This window comes from Telopea speciosissima, chromosome 1 (assembly GCF_018873765.1).
Source record: "Telopea speciosissima isolate NSW1024214 ecotype Mountain lineage chromosome 1, Tspe_v1, whole genome shotgun sequence".
Lineage (NCBI taxonomy): Eukaryota > Viridiplantae > Streptophyta > Magnoliopsida > Proteales > Proteaceae > Telopea > Telopea speciosissima.
The window spans coordinates 77667234-77693897 of record NC_057916.1 but is presented as its reverse complement, the minus strand read 5'-3'; the positions used below and the strand labels follow the sequence as shown (position 1 = coordinate 77693897).

Genomic DNA, 26664 nt, shown 5'->3' with positions numbered 1-26664 from the left:
ATTAACGATATGTTGGGATTACTTTTCTTCACAGGAAAGGAAGTGGATTATGTTTGGAATGCTTAAGAATTAAAAGCTGGACTCAGTTTAAAAGTAAGATCTAGAGAGAAACTTTGGTAATTAACGAGGTTATCAGAAACGCTTATTAGCAAATAAAGAAGAACAACAATAGAGGAAGAGAAAGAAATACAGACAAGCAGAGCTCAACGAGCTGGAAGAGTGAAGGAACGAGAGAGGAAAAGCAGCCGGGTCACAAAATCCATGGGAGCAGGGGAGAAAAAAAATAGGAGTGAGGAAAGGGAGAAGAAAGACAGGATAAGGAGGGAGAAGGGAAAAAATGGTACAATAGGAAGAGTGACAAAAAATTTCCGTTATTTAATCTTGTAAAGTTGCTGCTTCGTGAATCTTCATCTGGGTCATAACTCATAAGTGGCTCTCTACTAGAATTTGTTCGTCTCTCCGCTGTATTTTTCCTCAGATTTTCAAGGGGATATTAAAACTTAAATAGGGAATAGCTAGAAACTCTCCTGCTGGCTAATTTAAGATTCATGGCGGTGACCAAAGAATTCTTCAGCTCTTCTTTGGTGGAGAGAGATCATCTTTCGTTCCTGCTTCATTAGGAGGTTTCAACCGGCTGAAACAGAACAAGAAGATATCATTTTCACCACCTATTTTGGTGGTTCCTTTGGAGAAGCGAAGGTTGCATTCAATCATTGGCTCTTCACTATCGGTGCCGACTGCAAGTTTGGAGATGTTGCATCGTAGCCAAGGACAAGAAAACGGTGACTCACTTTCTCCGTTTGAAAAGCCAACTCACGATCAAAGCTTCATTGGAATCCGATGCGTTTTGCTTTAGATCCAAGGGATTGGTTGAAATCACGAGAGCATCGAAGGATCTGAATCAGAAAGAACATTGTGGTATGGACCTCATCCCTCCCCAAGAACCTCATCTGGATCTCAAAAGTTAAAGCTCTTCTCTTTTTTTTTTAATTTTTTCTTCCGGTGAACTCTTTGAGATTGAGTTGCAGGTGTGAGGAAGAAGATAGAATCTGGGGTTTTTAGTTAAAGGGTAAAATCGTAAATCAATACTGATCAAGGGTAGTTTAGAAATTTAAATTTATTTAACTAGACGACATCATCACTTAGCATAAAACTAACATCAGGGACTAATTTGGCATTTTGAGGTCTAAACCAGAGGTTGATTTGAGTTTTTTCAAAAATCAGGGGGTGATCTATAATTTACCCAATTTTCAATTTTTATTTGCTAAAGGCAAGAGATTGCTGCTTGATCGTATGACCCTTACACCAACATGAGGGCCAATGAGAGGGCGCGTAAGTCCATCAACATGGATGAGATTTTTTCCTATCAATAAATTACCACTTTCTATTGATGAATTAAAAAAATATTATTTCCTTTGGTCATTTGGCAGTACTGATAGTCATGGATAAGAGATTCTCTTCATTCACCATAACTAAAGGAAAACTCAATCCAATTAATTATAAATGATCAACTCTTTCTAAATTTTTTTTATGGCGAAAATTGTCCGTCTAGGGGAAAAATAGAACACGGTTTTAAAGATTGAATTAGTTATTAGATTGGTTCCAATAATTTTGATTTGGAACAAATCGGTATTTCGTAACAAATTCGAACAGAATTAGTGTAGAGTTGGTCGAGATTATAATAAAACTGCCCTAATCTTAGTTTTGTACAAAGCTCGATAGAGCCAAATTGATCAAAATTGGGATAGGCCGATCTTGCTCGAGTTGTGATTCCAACTTTTTAAGCGACGAGAGAATCTCTTTGTCCAAGTGATTTGACGTTATGATTGAGCTTTTTAGTGTGAGTCTCATACTCTCATCTCATCTGCAAGTTGTTTTGTGGGAAAAAAAAAATCTCATCTACTAGCTAAAATCCCGATATGAATGAAAATCCTGTCCAGTGCAGATCAGGTGGCTGGCAGACTGTACGCAGCCCAAGGCCAGTGCCCAGCCGTCCGATGCAAGATGAAGATGATCCTGGTCCATCCGATACTTATTATGAATTCAATCAAAGGGTCAGATCCCATGGATAGCAGGTGAACGTTTTTCTATCACCTCCCTCGATACATCTCAAGATGCTTTTTACCGTCATCTGAAAGGTCAATTGGATTCCATTATCACGGTTTGATCATAGTTGACATCAAACATTCAAACCCAATGTCCGACTTGCTAGTCCAATAATAATTGCGATCCACACGAGGGATTACACGTACGAACCACATGTAAAGAACCAGATCTCCCATTACTGTTGAAAGTGAACGATCACTCTCCTCACCCTGAGTCTGCATCTCTAATTGGCAAAAGAAGGTAAAATCACCCACTCCCTCCTTTGTCGATTCTCTTTTCAGTGAACGAAAATTAGGGTTTTGTTAGATTTATGTGATAGATTTTTTATTTATTTTTAAATATTTGCACTACAGTCGAAGAAATTGAAGGAGTAGAGCATTCATGGCGGGTGGAGAACACGGTCACGGAGAGGGAACCCATGGAGACTTCAGAACCAAGGTTTGGACTATGACTGGTGGCCCAAATTGCAGGCCTCAGCACTGGAAGCGAAACACGGCTATCGCCATGGCAGGGATCTTTCTTATTTGCATTCCCATCGCCATGAAATCCGCAGAACTCGAGGTTTCGATTTATCTTTCTCGTTACATTATGGATTCTGTTGTCTGTGATTGCTAATAGATTGTTCTTTGGTGAAAGATTTGGTTTTATTGCTTCTGTGAGTTTTGTTGTTGAATGGAATTATATAATCTAAGGTCTGATTGCAAATTGGGGTTAGTGTTATATAGGTATAATGTAGTGGTTACCAGTTCTTCATAAATCGCATTCGTTGACATCTACCTGGGCGTTTTTGGGAAGCTTTCTCTCATTTTAGGAAAAGTGAATGATTTGGTCATTTCCTTTTGAGCGGTGTTTGGGGGTTTTTTGTGCTTACTGGTGGAGAAGGAGTATGCCTTGACACTGGTGAATCTTTTTTCCTTAGAAAAATGAACATTTCAGAGAACTGCACATGAAAGAGAGTGATGGTTGGTTGACGATGTTTCACCCTTCACACCCTGTCAAGTTGAATCAGGTGTTGGTCAAATTGTATTGGGGTAAAGTGTTTTGCTAGCAATTGGATGTCCAATGGAGGTATTCCGAAGTTGATAGAAAGCTGACAGGGTAGTGGGTGGGAATTAGGTTGTTAGTTTGGCAAGGACCTAAACCTAAAAGGGATTTAACTCCATAAGTGATAATCCAGAAATCATGGTTAAGGTGGGATTGTTAGTCATCTCTTATTAGGTTTTTAATTTTTATCTCTTGGACTTGCTGCAATTTTTGCAAAGGAATCTTGTAGATCTGAAATGTTTTATCTGGTTGGGAAGTGAATTATAGATGTCTGAGATCAATTATTAATGATGTACTGCCAATTAAATGCTGACAACGTGGTATCCATTTTCTTAGCTCATTTTCCATAAATATGAATCTGTGGGGTTGAGGCAATGTGCCAAAAAAGGGAGGGGTTAATATGTCAAAAATTGGGTGTTAATCTGTCAAAAAGAATGGGTTAATCTTCTTCTTCTTCTTCTTCGGGAACTCTGGGTGTACATGAATTGTCTGGGTAACAGAGCCTAGGTGTGCATAACCTCTTATAGCTTAATGTGCATAATTTCTTTTTATCTCATTGTTATTATTTTTAGATAGGTTAAGTCCCTGTTTTATGGAGAGCATTGACTTTCTTCAAGTTCTTCTAATTTATTAACAATCTTTGTGGAACCTAAATCCTTGTGTAGGAAATTTGGCCACTTTTAATCTGGAATCCATACCCAAAATTATTTACCTTATTCGTCATCCTTTTAGAGCCTTCCCTACCGCTTTTATCTATACCCATGGAAAGTGCTGATAAGTTTGTTGGTGCCAACAACTATTTAAATGGTAGCGAGACAGTGATTTATCACTTATCAGTTGGTTTTTAGAGGTTTTGCTTGGATCTAGGGAACTCTCTTCAGTTAATAGTCGAGCTGAAGGGAAGCTCTTAGAGAAGCACTTAACATCCAAACAATAACAATAAGGTTATAAGAGTTCCAAGAAGAAATTGCTATATAAATTAATTACCCCCCCCCCCACAATGTGCACTTGTAGAGAGAAATAAAAATTAAAACATGCATAACCTGCCAAAATTGAAGAGATGTTCTATTTTATAATCCCAATGCTCAGCCACTGTTACAAAATTGGAGGAAGATTAGAGTATAGTCCTAGTGGTATCATCCACAATACTGGTATTTACAGTTTGGTGGCAAAACTGTAAATACATGGAATTATGGGACTTTAATATTAAGAAAACAGAATCTGGACCTATTGGGAAATAAATATTTGAAGAAGAGGGCAATTCTGAAAATTTAAACAAGAATTGGAAAAAATAAAATTGACTTATGAAAGCAAAGGACTTCTAATAAATATCAAAGAATCTGGCCTTCCTTGTAATTTTAAGGAATACACCTTCTTCTTCAACCCATGGTAGAGCAATGAACCAGTGGAGACCTATGCTTGTTTCAAGTGAGAGAGCTCACTCAACTTAACTTTTTTCAACCTGAAATTTCAGGCACTAATTCGTAACACCTAGGGCTCTTTGAAACACCCCATAGCAGACCCAAGAGTCAAGTAGTTTGATAGTAAATGGCTGAAATGGACCTGAGCAGTGGTTCAGAAACCAGATCTGATTATGGTTTTGATTCTCACAGTGAGGGAAGCATTTGGGGCCAAGCTTCTAGGGTTTTGGCCCCCCCCCCTCCTGAGTGTTGATTCTAACCCTTGAGTTTTAGGCTATAAGTAAATACCAGAGAAAGATCGAGCTCTCTTATTGAACCAGCAGTAACGCTTGAACAGGGTATTGGAAAGAAGAAGAAGAAAGGGGTATGGAAGATCACACCTGAAGAGAGGATAGGGGATAAAAATAAATTGTCCTAACTGAAGTCTAAAACTGAAAAGAAGTTTGAATGCAACCAAAACTCTTATCTCTATCTCGTACTTGCTATTAACAAATCACCAAGTTATAACAACTACTCAGCCTTATCCCAGCTAAATGGGGTTGTCTGAATGGATTCTTACCCTCCAATCAGCTCTATTCGAGGTCATACTTGATACAAGGCGTAAGCTATGCATGTCTTCCCTCACCACTTCTCCCAAGGTCATTTTAGGTCTGCCCCTGGCTCTTTTAGTTCCTTCAATCTGAATCAAGTCACTCCTCTGTACTGGGGCATCCAAAGGCCTTCGTCGAACATGGCCATGCCACCTCAAACAACTTTCTCATAGCTTATCATCTATCAGAGCTACTCCCAAATTAGCTTTAATATGATCATTCCTTACTTCATCCTTCATAGTCTTGCTACTCATCCATCTCAACATCCTCATCTCTGCTACATTAAGTTTATCTATAGATGCTTCTCGACTGCCCAACATTCTGCAACATACATCAAGCCTATCGTATAACTGTCCTATAAAAATTTTCTTCAAGTTTTAAAGGAATACTCCGATCACACAACACTGCGGACGCACCCTTCTACTTCATCATTCCTATTTTAATTCTTTGTGAAACATCATCCTCTATATCACCTTCTTTATTTATGATTGAGCCAAGATACCTAAAATAATCACTTTGCAGAATCTCCATCTCGTCAATTTTCACCACCTCATTATCCGTCATAGTGTAACCAAAGTTACACACCATATTACTCTGTCTTCTTTCTACTGATCTTAAAACCTTTTGATTCTAAGGTTGATATCCATAACTCTAATTTGGCGTTAATCCCTGCTTTTTGTCTCATCCACCAAAACAATATCATCAACAAAAGGCATACACCAAGGAACCTCATCTTGAATGTCTCTGGTTAAATTATCCATGATAAGTGCAAACAAATTAGGGCTTAAAACTGATCCTTGATGTAACCTAATTGTAATTGGGAATTCACTACTTTTCCCCCTTCAGTTCTTAGTTCTTACACTTGTCACTGCACCATCATACATATCTTTAAGAGCAAATTACATGCACCCACTTCGTGTTTGAACCAATTACAGAACACCCCCCATTTCAACAATTACGTCCGTATCCATTAAGGCTGACGGTGTTAGTGAAGTGTTAGTTTTTGAAATGTAAAAGACATTTTTACCCTTATTATATCTTGAACTAAAATTATAAAATGGAAATACCATTTACCCTTTTTAAGTCCTCAAACCTAAAATCCCCAAATCATCTTCTTCTTCCTCCTCCTCCTGCAACCCCATCCATCCCCTTCTTCCCTAACTATCTCTCTTTGTCCTCCACCGCCATCCATGATGCACCTTCTTCTCACCTTGTCCTCCGCCGCCATCCTCTCAGCTACTAGATGATCAACCATTATTAAGAGTCAAATCACAAAGCTTTTTACGAGTTGTAGGCTTGCAGCAGAGATAGCGAAAGATGAGAGAAGAATGATAGAACACATATTGAGTCAAAATGGCATTCACAATTATCGACAACTCAAGCTCACGGCTCACATTGAACCACCGATCACGCTAACAGCCGTGACCACACACTCTCTACCCAAGAAGTTATTTATTTTCCCACGATCTACACCACCTGCAATTCCAAATTTCCAAATTCCAACCCAACAGAAAAAGAGGGAAACAAAATTACAAAAGTAAGCAACTTCTTCTATACTTACTACTAATCAAAACAAAGACCTAGTTTCTTCTTCACCCATCTAATCATCTATACATATGGAAATTAACAAATGCCGTGGAAACAAAGCCATAGCCCCAAAGCTGTTTGATTAATTGCCTGATCCAAATGTTCTCTCACCCTCACAATTAAGGCAGAAATCAAACTTCAAGCTAACTCCTAAACATGGATTGGAAGCTTCTCTATTAGTACATGTTGGGAATAAAAATGACGACAGGCACAACATGTTCGAGCATGAAACGAACAACCATGGATGGCGGTGGAGGACAAGGTTAGATAGTCAGGGAAGAAGGGGGCGGGTGGGGTTCCAGGAGGAGGAAGAAGAAGATGATCTGGGGATTTCAGGTTTGAGGATGTAAAAAGGGTAAAAATGGTATTTTTATTTTATCATTTTAATTCAAAATATAAAAGGGTAAGAATGTCTTTTACATTTCAAAAACTAACACTTCACTAACACCGTCAGCCTTAATGGGTACAGACTTAATTGTTGAAACAACCGGGGGGGGGGGGAGTGTGTGTGTTCTGGAATTGGTTCAAACACGAGTTAATTGAAACACTTCTCTTCTCTAGTACTTGCCAACTTAACTTTCTAGGGACTCTCTCATAAGCTTTTTCTAGGTCAATAAAGACCATATGGAGATCCTTCTTGCAATCTCTAAATCTTTCCATGAGTCTCCTAAGTAAGTAAATTGCTTTGTCGTGGATCTTCGTGGCATAAAACCAAATTGGTTCTCCGTAATAGTAGTTTATTGTCTTAGGTGGGTTTCAATAACCCTCTCCCATAATTCAATAGTATGACTTATTAGTCTTATGCCTCTATAATTATTGCAGCTCTGAATATCACCTTTATTTTTGTAAATTGGAACCATGATGCTTCTCCTTCATTCATCTAGCACTTTTCTTGTGCTCATAATCTTGTTAAATAGCTTGGTTAGCCAAGATATATCATAGATTGTAACAAATCACCAAGATAAAGACAAATAAAAAAATGAATTACATAAATATCTCTAATTATCCCTATGCCTAACTGCATCCACTCTTTTGTTCTTAAAAAAACTTGACTCCTTCGAATTAGGTCGTGAACCCAAGATGCCCTTGTAATTATCTCGACGTTGGAGTGGCAATATTTTGGGGAAGACTGTCGAACTGCAACTCCATGAGTGGGGAGGAGAGAGTGATCCATAAATGGAGGAGGAAACAGCTGCCAGCACGCCATGTCCTACAATGCGTATGATGACATCAAATACGCCTGGCCTCCTTGCTTAACTTTGATAGTATTCCGTGCACCATCGTGGAAAATACTACCATGTCGTTGCTAAGATCGTCCTAAAAGAATGTCACTGTGTGCCAAAGGGGTGACTAAATAAGGCACATGGTATTGTAATGGCCTGCATATGTACTTGAGCTATTGCACTGGCCTCTTCTCGAGCTGTAGGTATAAAACCTTGTACACGAATCTTCTTAAAGAGCTGTTTCGAGGGAAGGTTGAGGGCTCGATAAAAATTCAACAAAGATAAAATTTGCTTCTGCTGCAGTATTAACGATTGTATGAGCATCTGTAGAACCATCACCATGTAGAAGAATGTCCTTTTGTTTCAATAGGGTAACTTTCTCAACTAGCATATCTGAGAATGATGCAAGACTAGTAGAGTAAGCTTCCACTTTGTCATCATTAGGATCATTTTCCTCTAAAGGATAACCATATAAATTATTTACATCATTAACGTCATCCTTCTCTACCAATTGCGTCTCTATTACATTCATGGGACGAGATTTATTGGGTCATTGGTTGCCGAAGTGACCCTTCTCGCCACAATTACGGTACACGATGCTCTTCAACCAATCATTGCTTCTGATATCTTCCGGCTTCATTTCTTCCATTCTGCAGGACTTGGGCTTCTTGACTTCGATCCGGGATTCTGGGGTCGAGGTCTGTTAGCTGAAGAGGTTTTGAACATGTTCTTCAAACATCTGTACTTCTCTTCAGTTGTCCTAGCATAACCAGCTGCTAGATCAACGGACTTGAAATCACTGTTGGCCAACTTTAGTTGAATATCGATATTTAACCCACTGATATATCTCAGAACCTATTGCCTGGTTGGTCTCCTGAAGTCGGCACCTCAAAGACAATTTGTAGAATTCTACTGTGTAGGAATCCACATTCTTGTTTCTTTGTTGAAAATTAATCAGTTTGTGAAATACTGCTTTTTCATAATTAGGAGGGACGAACTTCTCATTTAGAATCTTTTTCATGGCCTCCCAATTAGTATTGGCGGGTCCAAGTCGTCTGATAAGCCTCGAATGTAGTACGTCATCCCACCATGAACATGCATACCCAATAAACTTGGTGAGAATGAGCTCACGTTTTCTTGTCCAGAAATGTTTTATTAGTGAAAATCCTTTCAACTGTAGTAAACCAATCAAGGAAATCCTCTGGTCCATTTTCACCACTGGATTCTAAAACCTCAAGTTTGATGTCATAGTCCCTGTCGGAAAATTTTCGTGTAACATCTTGGGGTATAGTTGGATCAGGTTGCTAACTTTGAGGTGTATCTTTGATCCTTAATGTATGAAACTGAGGAGCTGGTGTAGATGGTCCAGCTTCAACTTGCTTTTGGTTTGTCTTCATAAAAGCAAGAATCTCAGCTAGAGTGCTCTGAGTTTCTTCCATTAACTTGTCATATTTTGCTTCACTTCTCTGTTGATTTTCATGCAACTCCTTATACAGCTTGTAGAGGTTAGGGTTGGTGACATGAGAGGGACCTGTCATGGTTAGAAACTGCCAGAAATTCGGCTCTGGTACCAATTGATGCAATCCCGGGTTCACTATGGGCCCACAAGAATGATAGATAATTCAAAATTTTAGTGGCAAAACTGTAAATAAATGGAAGTATGGGCCTGGACCTAATGGGAAATTAATTTTGAAGAGGTGGGCTGTTCTGGAAATTTAAACAAATATAAGGAAAAAACAGAATTGACTTGTGATAACAAAAGACTTTTAACAAATACCAAAGAATCTGCCCTTCCTTGTAATTTTAAAGAAAATACCTTCTTCAGCCTACAGTAGAGCAATGAACCAGCGGAGACCTATGCTGGTTTCGAGTGAGAGAGCTCACTCAACTTAACTTTGTTCAACCTGAAATTTCAGGCACTAATTTGCAACACCTAGGGCTCTTAGAAACACCCCATAAATGGCTGAAACAGATCTGAGTGGTGGTTCAGAAACCAGATCTGATTATGGTTTCGATTCTCACAGTGGGGAAAGTATTTGGGCCAAGGTTCTAGGGTTTTGGTCCCCCCAAGTGTTGATTCAAACCCTTGAGTTTGAGGCTAAAAGTAAAAAACAGGGAGAGAGAGAGAGATCAAGCTCTCTTGTTGATCCAGCAGTAATGCCTGAACAGGGTATTGGAAAGAAGAAGAATAAGGTAGAAAGGGGTATGGAAGATCACACCTGAAGAGAGGAGAGGGGATAGATCTGCGCACACAGCTTTTGGCAGCAACATGGTAACACATTCATTCAATCTCCAATTCTCAGTGGTAAGTTACATGCCAGTTTATAAAGAAAATAAAGTGTCCTAACTCGATTCTAAAACTGAAAACAAATTTGAATGCAACTAAAACTCTATCTCCTACTTGCTATTAACGAATCTAACAAGATAAAGATAAATAAAAAAATTACAGAAATATCTCTAATTATTCGTACGCCTAACGACATCCTGGTGTTTGACACTATTATCATATTGCAGTTATTCTTTTGGCACCTAAGGTGTCATTGTTCGAGAAACTTCGCATACAGTATTATTTATATTTAGAATCTATATGATTGGATATATGCGTATTTATACCATAGTCTTTATCACCGGCATATCCAGGTTTGCTCCTTTCTAGTTGTGTTAACTAAGATTTGTCCCAGACAAAGGTTGCAGGCCTATGTTCACAAATCAAAGCAACAACAGAAAGAAAAAAAGGAAGCTTAGGAGAATTTAATATATATATATATATATATTGAGGGGGGGGGGGGAAGGGGTATGACAGCCTCCCACAAGTAAACATTTATAGGCATATAAATTGGTTCATATAAACTAAACCTCAATGCATGTTATGATATGAACAACTGAACATGTTATTGTATAAACCTTTATATATTTTAAGGGAAGTAGTTTTCTGTCCGGGAGTATGGCCTATGCCAGCACTCCCATGTGTCTATCTCCCTCCTCCTCAAAACAAGGGGGCAGAGGGTTTTTTTCATATGGGGAGGAGAGATGTAGACTCATGGGAGTGCTGGCATAGGCCACACTCCCGGACAGAGAACTTTCTCCCATATTTTAATTAATAGGGTGCATCTTGTTGTAATCAAAGTGGAGAACTGAGAAGTTGTAACCTTCTTTTGATTGCCCATTGTCTTATTCCCAAAAGTTCTTTAAGGCAGGGGTAAAAAAGTGTTTTCAAAATATTTTGAAAGTGATTTGATGTCATTGTCTTGCACTTTTTTTTAGTACAATAAAAAAGGTTAGAATTTCTTTTTGACCAACTTGGTTTCAACAAGATTTTCCCTATTGTAATAGACATCTGCCAGTGCATTGGTGCAAATAATCTCGGTGGTCCTAGGAAGCTTGTAACCTAGGCTCCAATTTTTTATGGATGTTTTACAATCAGACAATATCATTGCTCACATTTATGGTGATGACCAAACAGTTCTGGGACATAAGAGCCAATGATTGTTCAAACAAACGTACAAGCAATCTTGGTATAGGACCCTGTGAACTGTGTAATGTTCTTTTGTATATAATTAATCTAGTGTTCGTTATCCTAAAGGCATTGCAATCCTATGAAAGTAACCAAATAAGAAAATGCCACCACATCATATCATTCTTACCCAACATCATGAGATGGGTATTGAATGATATAGAGCTCAAACCCATCTTAATACAACAACCACAACAACTCAGCCTTATGCCAACTAAATGGGGTCGGCTACATGGATCCTTGCCCCTCCAATCAGCTCTATTCCACATCATACTTGATACCATAGTTCAAAATCTCACCGAAATCTCGTCAAAATTTTGGATATTTCGGCCAGGCCGAGACGAGATGCTATGTTGAAATGAAAAAATGCAATATTTTGTACCGAAATTTCGGTCTAAAAAATACTCCGTTTCGTTGAAATTTTGGTTATTTCGGCATTTTACACCCAGAAATGGTCAAGCAAAACTCATAGAAAAAATACAATATTTGGCGAAATTTTGGTATCTTGGAAATTTCGGTCTAGCCGAAATGGCCTTCTGAAACGAGATTTAATACTATGCTTGATACAAGGCCTAAGCTATGCGTGTCTTTCCTCACCACTTCTCCTAATGTCATTTTAGGTCTGCCCCTGGCTCTTTTATTTCCTTCAATCTGAATCAATCACTCCTCTGTACTAGAGCATCCAAAGGCCTATGTTGAACATGCCATGCCACCACCAAGGTTGGTCTTATACAGTTGGACCCAATGAGAATATCAACATAGTAGGAATGGGAGTAACAGCCTAGAAAGTTCATCAGTGGAGGGGTTTTTATTTTATTTTATTTATTTTTTTAATACTGAGAACTCATTTCAGAACACTGTGTTAGTTTGTTTCTTAGCTTATGGAACATGAATTTACATTTTGGAGTTATGGATATAGTGAACTTCTCCCCAGGATCCCATTCTGTGTGGTTGTACAAGAGCTGGTCTCATGATGCAACAGCAGTCTCTTGGTTGATCACTATGGTCCACTTAGGAAGCCAATGCCAACGAGTCAAAGTGGCATACATGGTTGTGGGCCTGCTGATTAGTTGGTCTGTCTTCATTGTTGGAACATCAAAGAATAGTGGGCTGCTCTAAGTCTAGTCTCTAACTAACCAAGCCAGGAGAGCCATCACATTTGAGGTACTAGCCCCTACATGAGGTATCCTGACGAGTATAAAGCCCTCCATAAATTTTGAATTTGGGGACGAGTTTACTCAGATTAATCTCACGTTATATTACCAAATGATGATTAATTAAAGTTTGAGTTGTTATACGTAGCAGTCAGCATGAAAAGCAATTTGGGACAAGTTTTCTGACACAGAATAATCTGACATTGTAGTACCAAATGCTGATTCACTTAAGGTTTCTCAGTTAGAGCGGCAGTAAGCATGAAAGGCAATTTAGAAATTATGCTAGTTTATCACCCAAAGTGTCTGTGAGGAACCATTAATAGGAACTATGCTATTTATCATTTAGTTCTCCGAGCAGACAGATTTGTGCTGGTACCATAGTTAGAAGTAGGCTCCCATGAATTAGTTAAACAAGCTCTGCCAAAATATTAAATCTGTGTCTCTGTTCATTTGTTACTTTTACCAAAATATTTAGGTTGAGAGCTAATGAGACCATGTTTTCTTGCAGCAACGGCCTCATCCTCCTGTTCGCCCAATTCCTTCACAGCTCTGGTGCAAGAATTTTGGAAATAAGGAATACTGATCATACTTGATGATATTATTGAAGAGTGTTCAGACACAGAATTCATCAAGGAACCAGTGTGATATTTAATTTTGGTAATTACTGAGGATCTGTTTCAGTTATCCATGGTTGTTGTTTAAACAGTGTCTACTTATATTTGAATCATCGACATGCTCGAATGGAGCGTCACAGTGCATATGTGTGTTGTTAAGGAGAATAAATCTTGGAAAATTGGGCATTATTGCCTGCTTTTTTATGAATTTCTTGAGGGGATTTGCCAATTGTGATATATATTGTTTGTAGATGTGCAAGCCTTTTCTATTCTTTTCTGGTTTCATGAGATTGCCACAATTGGGTCTTTAGCCTGCATCCAGAATTCCAGACTACGAAGTATCAGATTTTGTACAATAAAGATGGGATGGGCACGCAGCCGTGTATATAGGCATCATACACATCAGAGAAGGGGAGAAGGGTTATTGGTGGGAAACTGTCTCCTTTTATGCATGGGAGGTAGGAGATTCTTCCTTTTCTCTCTCTCTCTCTCTGGGAAGGAGATACGACATTGCGATCGGCTGATCATCCTTTGTTTTACCAAAAAAAAAAGATCATCCTTTGATGCAGGGATGGTACAATTTCTCAGTTTCTTTTTACATGAGCTTCCAAAACCATTTGGTCCGCATATATTCTCTCGTGAGTCTTGACCATCTATGTTGGCTATTGGGGAAGTGGCATTCCTAACCCACTTGCAGGCTGTGCCCGGGTCAGCACCCTCAACTCTTCACAGCCAACCATCCATGGTATCAACCCAAACCTACTCCTTTCTGAGCTTCTAGCTTGTTTTTTGAGCATTGGGATCCTTGTTTATCAATCTTAAAGAACAACAAAGGAGGTTTCAAGCTTCTTGCTGTTCCATTAACCATGTGGATCTGTCCTAAACTGTGGAGAGATTCCAAACCCTAACTCAAATACCTATTCAAATGTTACTCGTGATACTGAAAGGATTTGGAGGACAATTAGATTTGACACCAGTACTCTTGCTTGCCACAAGAAATAACAGGTAATACCAAAAATATAAAGGAACAAAGAGAAATTTCGATTATTGCTTACTGACTCCCTGATTTTCAAAAATAAATCATCCAAGAAGAAGTAGAGAGTTACTCAGTCCTTAACCCTAATATCCTTGCTGTCCAGATCCTTTTGGAGAAAGGACAAGAAAGAAAGAAAGCAATTCCCATAAAACATAGTTTTATTTCATTTTCACTGTATCACCCAATTCTAATTTTATAGTCAACAAAGTGTTCAAAATAAATTGAAAAAAAAAATAAAATACAAAAACTATATAAATGGGATTGGGCTTGGGCTTGGGCTTTTTATTAAATAAAATATTAACGTTCACCTAGGTATATGAATTTTGTAAAGTGTTGCAAGAGAAAGTGGTGGGCATGGGTGAATCTTGGCTATGGAGGATCCTTCACATATCTCGTTGGCAGCGCAATCTCACTGAATAAGGTGTGTCAAATGCCGAGAATGCGAGAGAGAGACACACGTTTGAGAGTTTGAAATTCCCGATAAATGTATAAATCAGAATAAATGATTTGTGGCCACAAATCACAAACAGGTCAAGAGCTATTTGTTATTTGTTATTTTTTCTAATTTCTTATAAATAGAAATAAGCATTATAAATTATACCAAACACCTGAAAAAATAGAAATTCGTCATAGAAATACAAATACAAATTATACCAAACACCTTGACTATGGAAGCCCATGACTAGGTTTGAGTGTGATAGAGCTGGGTCAACCATCTTAATGCAGATTTGGCCAAGGAATACAAGAACGCCTGCCCCATTTGATTCTCAGAGAGTCCCCATGACCTAGCGATGGTGGCAAAAATCTTAAGGTGAGCCTTGGGGTCGCTTGACCCGTCAAACTTGTCCAACTTCCACTTGAAGTTTTTAGGAATTCTCTCTTCAGGGAAGAATACTAAATCTTCTTCGTCCTTCTCCTTAACCTTGCCTTTAACGGCCACCTCTAGTTCAGCCACTTTTTCTCTCATCTTCTTTTCCCTTTCAGTTTCAGGAGGATCTGAAGGTCGACTGTCATCCCCTTCTTCCACGAGTATGGTGATCGAAGTCTTGGGTATTACAGGGATGGTTCTTCTGGCTTCCTGGTCAGCTGGCCCGGATGTAGATCCGCCCTTAGAGATTTCATTGACCGACTGCACCAATTGTGCCATAAGTTGTCACATTTCGGCCATGTCTGTTTGCAACCTATCCACCCGGTGCTCGACGTGACTTTCAGATAAATGGTCATCTGTCGGATCCATGCTGTCCACAAATGATACCTCAGCTGATGAAACGGAGGAGTAGGAAGAGGATGGGGATCTTGAGAAGAATGATGGACCGGCCCAGATCAGCCTTCCATCGTGTGGGGTCCAGACGAGCAAGGTTGGAATTGTGCTTCTACGAGAAAGAGAAAGAGGAATCCTAGTTTAGACACTAAGAAAAAAGAACTTCTAATCTTTTTTTTTTTTTTTGTTTTTACCAATTTTTTTCTTTGTTTGTATTTCATTATTATTTTTGTTTTTTTTTTCTTTCATTAATATATTTCTTTTTTTGTATTTTATTTTGTTTATGTCATCACATTTATTTTATTATTACCTTTTTTACTTGTTTGGCTCAAGTAGTCGAAGTTGTCTTCAGAGTTTACAGTGTTGTAGAAATTCTTTCAGACCTTACTTCAAATGCTGTCATCGCCTAAGCATTTTTTAGAAACAAAAAGAAACAAACAAAGAAAAGAACCTAGTTATCGGGTTCCTGATGATTATGTCTTGAGTCAATACGAGATGCCCTTATTTCGAGGGACGCGTAAGGTTCCATCATATGGAAGCGGGCTTCCATTTTTCTTCGAGGGACCATCGCGGGACTATGGAATTCCTTACTTTGGGTGGTGTCTCATATTGAAGCCAGATTAATCATCAAGCGACCATAAACTCTGTCTTTCTTACAGCTAACAAGGGTTAGTTTGTGTCGTACACTAATCATATACGGTCTATTTTCATACATGATGCATGTAATGGGTGGGCTAGCAGGACAGAAACATGTCACCCTTGACAGAACTGATATACCTATCGCTCGTGGTTGCGAATTGCAGGTACGTGGTTCTTTTGATATACCTTGAGAGTAGGTCACACAGTCTCAGAGTAACCAGGCTCGTGCCTTTTTTGAGTCGCTAAAGCACTCCATAGCACCCTTGTGAATACCCTTGCTGGTGATTCTAAACTTGTACAGTAAATATCAAGGGTTGTAGCTTCGCCGCGAATTACCCATGACTACTCATCGGGTCCAACGACTAACTACGGCGGTAAAAGGGGTTCCCATGCAGTGTGTGTGTGCGAGAAAGTGGTACAGGAAGCGGCTATCATTCGATCTTAGAGTACTTAGTATGTGTTATACCCGTCCGGGATATAATTAAATATCATTTCTTCTCGTGACGTGTAGATACCGCCATGTATCTGTGACTGTTCTCCATGATGGTCAAACCTAGCTACAAAATCGTTGACCACAAGACGGGTTTGCCTGTGGAGGAAAGATTCCTCAACCGCCGGGGAAAGTTCGTGGACGGCGACTTGTCGACTACCCTCCAAGTACCAGCCGGAAGCGAGGAGTTCGGGAGAGAGCATCCTGGACCGTCACCTCACGGATATTTCGTTCGGTGATGAGCTTAGCGTTGCCGTGGCGAAGTTGCTCGGGTCATGGGTAATAAACCATGACAGGGGGAAAAGTAAGTTCTAGCCTCAAGTCTTATTAATTATTCTTCCCTTGGTAACCTCGGCGCGGGTCCGGGCTTGAACCGCTCGAGCTATTTCATGAGAGAAGGGAATAATTTAAGTTCGGGTCCCGCGTACCTTTAGGAAGAACATTGGGGACTTATACCCATCTCATATGAGCCCATCTAAGAATGGGCTTTTCCCTAATTAAGGTTGTGGGCAGGCCCACTTAACCTATTGGCCCAATGGTGGGTTATTCCATCCACTTACCCACATAGGACTAATGGGTTGACCCATTAGGCCTCATGACCCATTTGACTTGAGGTACCCCAAATACCCATTTATTATAAAAGAGAGGAGGAGGGGGAGAGAACATTACTTCTTCTTCAACATCCTCTTCTACCCTAAATCGTGGAGGAGAGAAAGAGGAGAGAAAGAGGAGAGAAAGAGAAAGAGGAAGGAGAGAGAGGCTTGGAGGAAGGTGGAGACCCCATCTCTTGGGCGTAAATCGTGGAGCTCTCATCTTGGGGTAGGTAAGCTTCTTCCTTCTTCTATTTTGGATTTCAAAAGGGGTTGGGTAATGGGAGAGATTGACCTAGATCTCTCTTGGAACCTAGGGAGTAGATGGAGCTTTAAAGCCAAGCTATGGTGGAGTTAGTTCACTCCATTATGAGCTCTAATGTGAGGGTTCTCATTGCCATTTGGGAGATTTAAGGTTGGACCCTAAGGAGCTTAGGATAGAGTTTTCTAGAAGTCCTTGTGCTTTAAAACCACTTGAAATGGGGTCCTTGGAGGGGAATCCTTCGGATTTTGGACCTGAAGGTGTGAGGGTTTACATGTGGGTTCGACTGCAAGAAACCACCCGAAATTACCTTCCGAGATGGATTCGTGAAGGTCGGATTTACACTCGGATTCAGTTTTTCAAACCACATCCGCATCCGACCTTGATAAAAATTGTCCTGAGCCCCGTGAAGCTCGGATTTACACTTGGATTCAGTTTTTCCGAAACCACATCCGCATCCGACCTTGACTAAAACTGTCCCGATTTCCTAGGATTTACATGTGGTTGCGAATTGGGCATGAAACCACTCCCGCAACCACTTCGTCTCGAAACCTTATACTTAAGTGTTTATGGGAGATCTTTTGGGGATCCGTTCCTTTCGCTCGTTTAACCTTATTCCACTCTTTGTATAGGTTAAAATATTCACTTTTGTGGCTTATTGCTTGATCGAGGCGACAACGATAAACTGGGTGCTTGGCGTATACGTTGTGAGTGGGTTGGTTGTTTGGGCTTGTTATTATTATTGCATTATATATTATGTAATCATTATAATTAATAAGCATGTTTGCGCATATTGCATAATTTTATATCTGCTTTGTTATAATGTTGATTGGTAATGTTGTACCTTGATGGGTCTCGGTGCGGTGGAGTACTGCAGTCTGAACCCGAACACTATATACATTTATGAAGAAATTTTGTTGAATGTCATGTTGAATCGTATGCGGTCTGTGCGTCCGTGTAACCGGGCACTAAACCGGATGAAAAGTTGATGCGCCCGGATTACCTCTCGGGACGATAGGACTTGCATGTAGTATATTGTGGCTAGGATTTCACACCCTTATGCTACGACCCTTACCAACAGGGGTTCGGTGTTGGGTAATCGCACACCGGATTCGTGGAGGTGGGAGAGGCCGTCATGGTAGTATTGGTTATCGGGGTCCGCCACCGAGTGGTCTTGGAGGCTTCGATCGGGCGAGGTCCCACGTGACAATTGAGGTTTCATTGTGGCGATAAGTTAAGTGACCCACGTTGTCTCCCGAGTTGTCACGATGCATATGCCATTGACTTAGTTGTTTGTTAGGTGGAAAAATGGACTTAACATGTGCATGCATCATTGGACTATGTGAATTGCGTGTTTGTGCATTCCCATCCCCTCACCGGCTCGGTGGAGCTAACCCCTCGTGCGCACATTTTTTTGATTATGGTGCGGGTGACGGATATCTCGCGGGACTTGGAGTTCAGCCCTCGGATACGATGAGATCGGTGAGGAGGAACCGGAGGCCGTGTTTGAGGAACATGGCGACGGTGTCCTTGCGATGATTGTGCCTACGGGCCGTGAGGATATTCGGGACTCGATCCCCTTTTGATTACTTTTGAGGCTAAGGCCTATGGTGAAATACTTACTGTAATACCATTTTTGATAGTTATTAGATGATCATTGGAAATGTAACTAATTACTGTATTTATCATCTAGCTTTGAACATCTTGTAACTATTCGATTTATACGCTTCCGCAATACTACTGATCATTGGAATGTAATATTCCTCTTTTCTGCATTCTAATATTATATTGTGTTAATATTGGATATGACTGTGCGTTGGGACACTGTGTCAGTGATCCGGGCGGTTTAGTAGGATGACACGCGTCGTCCTAGTCACCCTTTATATGATATTATATCCCTTGTCGGGATGGGGGCGTGACAGTATGACGTGCCTCACCTTCCGGGGGGTAAAGGCATGACAGCGAGTACCCTCGCCGTTTGATTTCACTTCGAGCACTATGCATGATGACACACAAGGGTTAGCTACTCACACATTTTTTGTTTTATTTATATACAAAATTCGGAGAGAATATTTTGCATTTATTGGTAGCATCTACTTAGAAAGCTTGACCTCAAGTGGAAGTTAATCCATAGTCCCCAGCAGAGTCGCCACTGTAAGTACCGTGGTCCTCGCCGTGACGAGGTTTCCGCAGCCTCTTTGGCGACAAGTGATTAGTATGGATAATATTGTCAATGTATGAGAATGACATCAGGGGGGTTGGGGTCATATATTAAAATATATTAAAATAGTGTGAAGTCAACACCTAGGGTTAGGGTCTAGTGTTACGGCTTGACATATTTTTTACCCGAACCCTAACTCGAATCTGATTATAGATCCGGAACCCGAAGTCCTGGCATCGAGTACGTTATGGAATTTTGGTTAGACATTCAAATGGGTAGATAATGAAGAAAGAACCTTTTTCGGTAATACGTCACAAACCAGTAAAATGACGGATACCTCCCCTGTGTAGTTGCAAGACCTATCGACAGATGTACGAATTGTGGTAGGTTCCACTAACTGACAATCATAAGCCGTGTTTGATATTTTAAAACTTAAATATTTTTGGCGAGAATGTGTTAGAGAAAGTTGGGAAGATCCCCAAAGAAGAACCCTAGGATTTCAAAAGCAAAAAGCCATAAATAAGGCATCGGAGGCAAGAATGGATGCAAGCAGAGTCTTGGGTCCAATCTTGAGTCCAGTATGGGCTGAACAACAGGGTACATCAGATTCACGCACGGATTCACATCCAGGCTTGGATCTGGCCTTATGTATGATGCGGGTTGGATACGAAATTTTAAGAATTTAGTGTAATACATTATTATATGAATTTAAATGGATTATATTATAATAATATTACTATAAGCTAAGAAGTATTATCATATTAATTTAATATAGGTTATATACAATATAATAATATGGTGTTTATAATTATATCTATATAAATATATGATTTATTTATTCATGTAGCACTTGGGTAATATAGTATTACTTAAATAATTGATGAAGCATGAGGTGGCTTGTTGGACAAATAGTGAAGTAGGAGGTGGATTAAGGAAGCATGAGGTGGAGGTGTCATATAGTGAGGCTTAGCAAGCCACCTAGCACATGCAAGGGGAGGTGTCACTTAATGGGACTTAGCATTATTATACTAATTAATCTAGAGACTTAGTATTTCTTTCCTAATTAATCTAGAGACCCAACGAATGAAACAATTTTGAAAAAATTGAAAGGAAAAAAAAGAAGAAGAAAAAGAAGAAGAAGAAGAAGAAGAAGAAGATGAAGTGGAGGAGAACTTGAGACCCCATCTTTGATTTAAAGGTAGGGACTCCACTCTCTCTTCCATTTTTCTTTAAAGTCTATGGTTGATTTGTTTAACCTATTCTATTATCCAATATTAATAATTGATAGTTCATTTAGGAATCTATGGAAATTGAGCTAAATCACTTTATGGGGAGCTTGATGCTTATCTCTAAGACAACTCTTGACCTTCCATTTAACCTCTCACTTAAATCTATGAGTTTTAATGGCAACCCCTATATTTGAATATTTTTGAATGATTTATTCATTGAATCCAACAAATCTTTTGGTAAGAGTAGGATATTATGACCCTAGATGGCTTAGTGACCTTTTTCCCCAAGCCTGTATGACTTAAAACCCAAGTGAAATCAAGTTGGGAGGCTCAAATCTTAGAAATTCGGATTCAGCAGAGGTGGACTCACAGGTGGACTCGGAGGTGGACTCAAACCAGAATCCATAATAAGAGCTCGCACCTATTCTGTTTCCAGGTGGACTCAGAGGTGGGCTCAGACCAGAATCCATAATAAGAGCTCGCACCTATTTTGTTTCCAGGTGGACTCAGAAGTGGACTCAGGCCAGAATCCATAACAAGAGTCCACACCTATGCTGTTTTCAGGTGGACCCAGAGATGGACTCAGGCCAGAATCCATAACAAGAGTCCACACTAGTGCTGTTTTCAGGTGGACCCAGACCAGAATCCACCCAAGAGTCCAGTCAGGTTTTTGGGCATTTAACCCCGGTTGGACCCAAGCACTGTGTCTCCACATAAATGGGCTAAAATATCACTTCGAGTTAGGTAACATGTTCTGTCTTCTATTCTGGGAGATTGATTCCTGTTTAGTAAAATGGTATAACTCCTGTGTGATCTAAAATTTACATACAAAATTTTCCATTTTTCCTTTAAACTACCGTTAAGCCAAAAGGTGATTCTAAACCTAATCTAACTTAATCCTAAGGCTACCCTAGGATCCCACCAACATTCAAGCATATCCTAATACTTGTGTATGACTTAATAATTATAGGGAATAATCATTTGGTCATCGAAAGCTATCGACAACCATCTCAAGGACTATTTCAATCTCGCAAACACAAGCATAACAATGTAAGTGGGGGTAGGCTTTGATTTCTTTTGGGAGTGTTTAATTCATTCTTAGTACTATTTGTTAATGAATCATATGCATATTTAAATTCATGTTTTGCTTATGATACTTATTGGTTTCATTACTTATGACTCATAGACGTGAACGATGTAATGTGGAATGATATGCAATATGAATCTTTGTGTTAGAATAGATGTCGTAGTCGGCTTGGAAACAAGTGGTATGGTGTGCCGTAGTATGGGATGCGGGAGCATTGTACACCTCGTACTATGCCATTTAGATTGCATATGGCTAGGAATGTCATTCCTTGGTGCTACAACCCTTACCAGTAGGGGTTTAGGTGTTGGGTGATCATAGCTCCCTGTCACTGAGGAGTGTGAAGGACGCCGGGATGGGGTTCTGGCTATGATTATCGGGGTCTACCTATGGGAAGGTATATAATACCAACGACCACTGTGGGCTCCCTACAACGGTTGAGGTTACGACTCGGGGCGGTTAGGAAGGAACTGAGAACGTCTCCCGAGTTATTGTCGTTGCACAGACCCGACTTAGGCATTTGTGTGTTAGGTGGATTTAATATTAAAATTGAACCCATACATTTAAGACGCATGCTTGTGTGTGTGGTCTATCCTTTACTTGTTGGGCTCAGTAGAGCTCACCCCTGTGGAATTTTCTCTTTTTAGATGATCCTGCAGGTGAATGCGTTTATGGCGGAAATGATTATTTGGAGAACAGAAACTGATGACGTGGAGTTACTTTTTATTTTTATTTTTATTTTCTTTTGTTTAGTACTATCATTTTTGTGGAAGAATTTTCACTGTTTATATTTTAGAATAGTTATGTGTTGGCTCGATGGTCGTGATATTGGGAATATCGAGCTATTGAAACTTTAATGTAAATTATATATATAGGACTTGTAAATATTTACTTTTCCTACACTCTGATCAATATAACACTTGTTCTCTCGATATTGTGTGGTGCTTGTGACGTGTATTTACTGCATTTGGATCCTGGAGGTGTCCGAATACGTCGGGTATTCTGGTCAGCCGTCAAATCCTCTCAGGGGGTGGTTTCGGGGTGTAACACCTAGGGCCCATTGAGTGTAGCCCTATCCGTTTGCGAACAAAGTCGAGCTACGTGACTCCATATGGTCTGATCAAAGGTTTTGGGTAAGGGATCATGTTACGAGTGTGGGAAGGTGTTAGGCACCCACCTCGCCTGACCGAGACCGGTCTCTCTGTTATAGATGCTACCAAATGACGAATATTCTCTCCCCTTTTATTGCGACGGGGTCACATTATATATGCTACAATACGTACACTAAAACGATAAAATACTAATGACTACACTGGATTAATATGAAATGTAGAAATTATACCTGTATGGGGGAATTCCCTTGGCGTAGGGGAGACAAACGAATGGACAGGCGCCAATTTCTTTTGGAATAATGGCTCTTTAAAGTAGCTTAGTAGTAAGAAAACGGATAGTATAATGCTTGTAATTGGGGGGGGGGGTTCGTTTGCTATCCGTACACTAACAAGATAGCAAACTCTAAGAACTGGGATCACTCTATTATCGAACGGACAATCGAAGGATCTATCCGCATTCGAAGGCCTCACCTACTCGAGCATTTCTAGGAGAGAAAATCAGGGGAAAGAGGGGAAATGTGGGCGAAATCCACACCCAGAGGGTCTCCCTGCTCGAAAACTCGGTTTTGAGGGGAAGGGGACCCTCCTATTTATAGGGGGGGCTCCCCAGCCTGGGCCAGGGACCACGCCACGGCACCGTGGAGATGTCCACGGCGCTGTGGAGGACTTCTCCATGGCGCCGTGGACGATGTCATCAAATTGACGTCGAAAGTGGTCCCGGCGGCGTGGTTTTGTACCTTGTTGCAGTGGGAGGCCTCCACGGTGCCGTGGTCAGTGTGATCCCTTCTTTTTTCATTTTTTGGGTTAAAATGGGCTTTGTTTAGTACTCAGGGTGTGTCTAGGCCCATGGGCTTGGTGTTTTAAGGCTTAGGAAAGGGAAAAATGCGTAGCCCAATGTCCGTGTCCCGTTGTCATCCTCGCCAAGGGTGGTGACAAAAATCGGTGTCTACACATTTCAAAACATGTAGAAATTACTTTCATATATTTTCTTTTTTTATCAAACCTAAAACTCATATTTTTCCTTGTCTATTTTTTTTTTTTTTCAATATTTTTCTTAATTTTCAAAAATTAAAATAATTATTTATAGGCAGAAAAATAAGTTCGGCACCGTGAAGCTATAGATTGGCCATTGGTGTCTAACATGTATTTAATTCATCCCCATCTAAGTTATATTACCCTTAATTTTTTCCTATTTTAGTTGTAGGAAAATTAATTTTTAAAACTAGAAAATAAAAAAAAATATACATATGGAAAAATTTTTTTGACACCGTGAGGTTGTAGATCGGCCTTCGGTGTCTACATATATTAATATCATCACCATACAACATGTATTGAACATACTATTTACAAAAAAATTAGTTTTAGAGAAACAAGAATTACCTTAAATAGTGCCAAATGCTTCACAATCTTGCTAGGAGGTGTTTTCGATGTGTTTTTTACGATGATCTTCGAAGCAAATGAAGAACAAGTAGGAAGATTCGTAGAATCCAGGTTGGAAGAGTAGAAAACCAGGAAAAAAGCCCCAAAATCACTTCTGCCCAGCTCTTGGTGGATATATTGACCTTTAGTTGGCGAAATATGGGTTTTATACCCATGTTTTAATGAGTCACGTGCCTTGGTTTGTGTCATTTCGCCGATATATCGGTATTTGGCCGAAATGTCTCGAAATGGTCGAAATATCGACCGAAATATGGACTTTTTTGGTTTCGCCTTTGCATTTCGTCTCGGCTATACTGAAATTATCGAAATATCACGATATATCGCCGATATATCGTGAAATTTTGTACCATGGTTCGAATCCACCAAGATCCCTTTTATTCAACTATTCATAGAAGACAATCATGAGCATCATACAATGTCTGCTTCTCTGTGTTTTTTTTTTTATTGATAGTTTGAATGAATTTTGTTGTTTCTCTGGTTTTGAAGATGCAAAAATGAATGAGATATTTCCTATGGTGTATTCTTTAATAATTTTTAATGTCCAAAAATCATTGACGTTATATGGATTATAGTATTAATGGCAATTCTATAATTTATAATAAACATACAAAACTGTTGTAGAAACAGGTTTTATCAAACACCTATACAGTACTAAAAGTGTTATGGATACATTCCTGTAACAAGTTTATCAAACACCATTTTGCAACCCAGAAACATTATTCTGCAAACAAAAACTCCAAAATACATTTTTGGTGAGAAACAGAACAGAAACACGAGTAATGTTATCAAACAGTGCTGAAGTTTAGCTGAAGAAGGGGACACTGATGCCTTTTCATCGTTCTATATCCCTAGGGTAAAAAGGTCATGTCACATGCACCTAGGGTTATTTAGGCCATCTTTGGTATAGTTTTTATTTTTGATTTTTGCCTTAAAAAACGTTTTTTGTTCTAGGGTTATTTAGGCCATCTTTGGTATAGTTTTTATTTTTGATTTTTGCCTTAAAAAACGTTTTTTGTTGCGTTTGGCATCGTTTATGAAGCCTATTTCTATTTAAAAAAGATTGAAAAAAACCAAACACAAAAAATAGGTCCAGACCCATTTTTGTGTTTTGGCCAAAAATCACTTTTGCGAGGACTTTAAAGAGCACGTGTTCATAAGTCTAAAAATGAAAGGGTAGGAATGTCATTTCTCGTTTAATTAGAAGATCGACCCTTTTTTTTTTTTTTTCTTCTTCTTCCTCCTATTGCAACACCATTCGCCACTTCCAATCATCTTATTTTTCCTGCACTCCACCCGCCCCCTCATCTTCTTCTTCATGCAACCCCACACGCACTTCTTCTTCTACAAATGTATGCCCTCAAATTTCCCCTAATCTCTCTGTTTCACTGATGGAAACCGTCATCCCCATCTGCAATCCGACCAAAACTTATTTCCCTCATTTCTAATCTCCATCGCTTAGATTCCGTTGCTCTTCCTCTCTATTTCTTCTTCCTATCTCCATCTCCATTGACTAAAAATTTCATCAGCACTTTGACCTTTCCACTTTCCAAAAGCCACTGACCAAACCCTCACATCTTCTCCGTTTCTTTTAATACTCCAAACCTAGTAGCCGCAATCTATCATCTCCATTTCCTTTTTTGATTTTCATCTTTCTAATAAACTAACCGTATACTCTCTTTAATTCCCACTTACTTCCCAAAATCAAACCCATCTGTTACACAAAACCCATTTCTCTTTTTGATTTTTATCTCCCTTCGTGCAAGACCGAGTACCACCGACTGAAATCTTTCCTATGATCCTAGTTCCACGCGTTATTGAATCATTCTTCAGCGATTCTTGCAATTGAATTTGAATTGGGATTTCCATATTTATTTTTCTTTTCCTTTCCTGGATACTTTGTAAATGCAATTCTACCCACTTCCATGGCTGCACAGCAAGACTTGAAAGAAACGGAAAACTATTGAGTTATAAGGAAGGTGAGTGAAGAGAACATCTCTTAACCCATTTTTTCAAAAAACCATTTTGCACATAGGGATACCAAACCCATTTATTCAAAAAAACCATTTTTATGTTTTGATTAAAAATGATTTTTGTTATTGATTTATGT

The 26664-nt window shown here is 39.5% G+C and overlaps 2 long non-coding RNA genes across 2 annotated transcripts; one reads left to right on the top strand and one right to left on the bottom strand.

The window, feature by feature from the left end:
• The first annotated feature begins 2260 nt into the window (after positions 1-2260).
• Positions 2261-13427, top strand: LOC122648831. Its single transcript, XR_006331134.1, has 3 exons — positions 2261-2346; positions 2460-2667; positions 13148-13427. It is a non-coding gene; the product is annotated as an uncharacterized LOC122648831 (long non-coding RNA).
• LOC122648832 lies at positions 8157-26626 on the bottom strand. Its single transcript, XR_006331135.1, has 3 exons — positions 26509-26626; positions 21428-21438; positions 8157-8168 (listed from the first exon to the last, which is right to left on the bottom strand). It is a non-coding gene; the product is annotated as an uncharacterized LOC122648832 (long non-coding RNA).
• Between the last annotated feature and the right edge of the window lie 38 nt (positions 26627-26664).